The sequence below is a fragment of the Drosophila bipectinata genome, unplaced genomic scaffold (genome assembly GCF_030179905.1).
Source record: "Drosophila bipectinata strain 14024-0381.07 unplaced genomic scaffold, DbipHiC1v2 scaffold_157, whole genome shotgun sequence".
NCBI classification, from domain to species: domain Eukaryota; kingdom Metazoa; phylum Arthropoda; class Insecta; order Diptera; family Drosophilidae; genus Drosophila; species Drosophila bipectinata.
The window spans coordinates 4516-7500 of record NW_027222796.1 but is presented as its reverse complement, the minus strand read 5'-3'; the positions used below and the strand labels follow the sequence as shown (position 1 = coordinate 7500).

Sequence of the window (2985 nt, the reverse complement as noted above, 5' to 3'; positions counted from 1 at the left end):
CAACCAGAATAATGTTTATATCTTTGATATATTTCATTTTCATATTGATATATAGAAAATAAATATTGCAAATATTTGTATAAATTAAAATATTAACGAATTTGGCCAATTATTATATGGCATTCAATATTCGTTCATTTATTAAAATATATATATATATATATATATTTATAATATATCCCTCGGGTGCCCAACGCATACACCTCAGGGTATATTTTTTTCATGGCTTTTTCTTAAACCCTCGTTTGTGTTAGGGTATTTATATGAGCTGTCGGTTTTTTTCTTTTTATAAGCCTTCTTTAATATTTTTTTTAATAAAATACAATATTATGCATATATTTAATTCTAAAATATCTTTATATTTTCACATACAACAATTTGTATATATTCACATATATATATTTGCTTAATTTTATAATAAAATTATCGCATATGTATTTTGATAATAAATTTAAAATTTATTTTCTTTGTATATAAAAGTCTAGTTTTATATGATAAAAAACTAAGCACTTTTTAATTTTCATATATTTATATATTTTCATATATATAGTTTATTCATATTTATTTATACAATAATAATAATAATAATATTACTACTATTATCATATACGTATATGAAATTAAATTTAATTCCATATACTTACTAGGATATAATAAAAAGAAATTTTTATTTGCCTAGAACCAGAAATTAACGATAATAATTGGAAACTTGTCAAATTATAATTTATAATAAGACGTAGACGCTTCAACGATATTATCTAAGTATACAATATAGTGTATATATAATATATAATATAGTATGTTATATTATATAGATAGGCTTACACCACCTACCATATATACCTTTTTGACCACACTTTCGTCAAGCTGGGTATTTATTTGCCTTCTTTCCCTCACCTAAAAATACTCATCGGTATTTTAGTATATTCATATAATATAAATAATATACTATATTGGTAGGACGACACCACCTACCCTATATACCTTTTTGAACACACTTTCGTCAAGCTGGGTATTTATTTGCCTTTTTACCCTCACCTAAATATACTCATCGGTATATTTCAGTATATTTTAGTATATCCATATGAATATGTATATCCATATCCATATCCATACCATATCCATATCCATTGAAATAATTTAATATTTCCATATTTATTATAATATAATAAATATTATTATTATATATTATATGGTAGGCTATCCCCATCACCTACCATATATTTCATATACATATAAATATTTTCATATCCATATATATTTTTTTATATTCATATATTTTCATATATGTTATATGCATATGTATTCATAACCATATGCTCATATATTAATACTGGCGGTCTTCTGTTTATATAATATTATTTTAATATTATATTGGCAGGCTGAACACCACCTCCCCTATATACCTTTTTGAACACGGTTTCGTCAATCCGGTCATTTATTGTATGGGAAGTATGACTTTCCCACACATATTTGGATATCCATACGATTGCATATCCATATGAAAATATTTTTAATATTTTTAATATATTTTTAATATTTCCATATTTAATATAATATAATTAAATTATTATATTATATATTATATGGTAGGCTATCACCATCACCTACCATATATTTCATATACATATAAATATTTTCATATCCATATATATTTTTTTATATTCATATATTTTCATATATGTTATATGCATATGTATTCATAACCATATGCTTATATATTAATACTGGCGGTCTTCTGTTTAATATAATATTATTTTAATATTATATTGGTAGGCCGAACACCACCTACCCTATATACCTTTTTGAACACGGTTTCGTCAATCCGGTCATTTATTGTATGGGAAGTATGACTTTCCCACACATATTTGGATATCCATACGATTGCATATCCATATGAAAATATTTTTAATATTTTTAATATATTTTTAATATTTCCATATTTAATATAATATAATTAATTATTATATTATATATTATATGGTAGGCTATCACCATCACCTACCATATATTTCATATACATATAAATATTTTCATATCCATATATATTTTTTTATATTCATATATTTTCATATATGTTATATGCATATGTATTCATAACCATATGCTCATATATTAATACTGGCGGTCTTCTGTTTAATATAATATTATTTTAATATTATATTGGTAGGCCGAACACCACCTACCCTATATACCTTTTTGAACACGGTTTCGTCAATCCGGTCATTTATTGTATGGGAAGTATGACTTTCCCACACATATTTGGATATCCATACGATTGCATATCCATATGAAAATATTTTTAATATTTTTAATATATTTTTAATATTTCCATATTTAATATAATATAATTAAATTATTATATTATATATTATATGGTATGCTATCGTCATTACCTACCATATATTTCATATACATATAATGATTTTCATTTCCATATATATTTTTTTATATTCATATATTTTCATATATGTTATATGCATATGTATTCATAACCATATGCTCATATATTAATACTGGCGGTCTTCTGTTTAATATAATATTATTTTAATATTATATTGGCAGGCTGAACACCACCTACCCTATATACCTTTTTGAACACGGTTTCGTCAATCCGGTCATTTATTGTATGGGAAGTATGACTTTCCCACACATATTTGGATATCCATACGATTGCATATCCATATGAAAATATTTTTAATATTTTTAATATATTTTTAATATTTCCATATTTAATATAATATAATTAAATTATTATATTATATATTATATGGTAGGCTAACATCATCACCTACCATATATTCCATATACATATAAATATTTTCATATTCATATATATTTTTTTTTATATATTCATATATTTTCATATATGTTATATGCATATGTATTCATAACCATATGCTTATATATTAATACTGGCGATCTTCTGTTTAATATAATATTATTTTAATATTATATTGGCAGGCTGAACACCACCTACCCTAT

The 2985-nt window shown here is 23.0% G+C and overlaps 1 non-coding gene across 1 annotated transcript in view; it reads right to left on the bottom strand.

The window, feature by feature from the left end:
- The window catches only part of LOC138927060 (small subunit ribosomal RNA), a 1995-nt gene extending 1985 nt beyond the window's left edge, over positions 1-10 (bottom strand). Inside the window, exon 1 of the ribosomal RNA XR_011443693.1 lies at positions 1-10. This exon is cut by the window's left edge and continues 1985 nt beyond it. This is a non-coding gene — a ribosomal RNA (small subunit ribosomal RNA).
- Between the last annotated feature and the right edge of the window lie 2975 nt (positions 11-2985).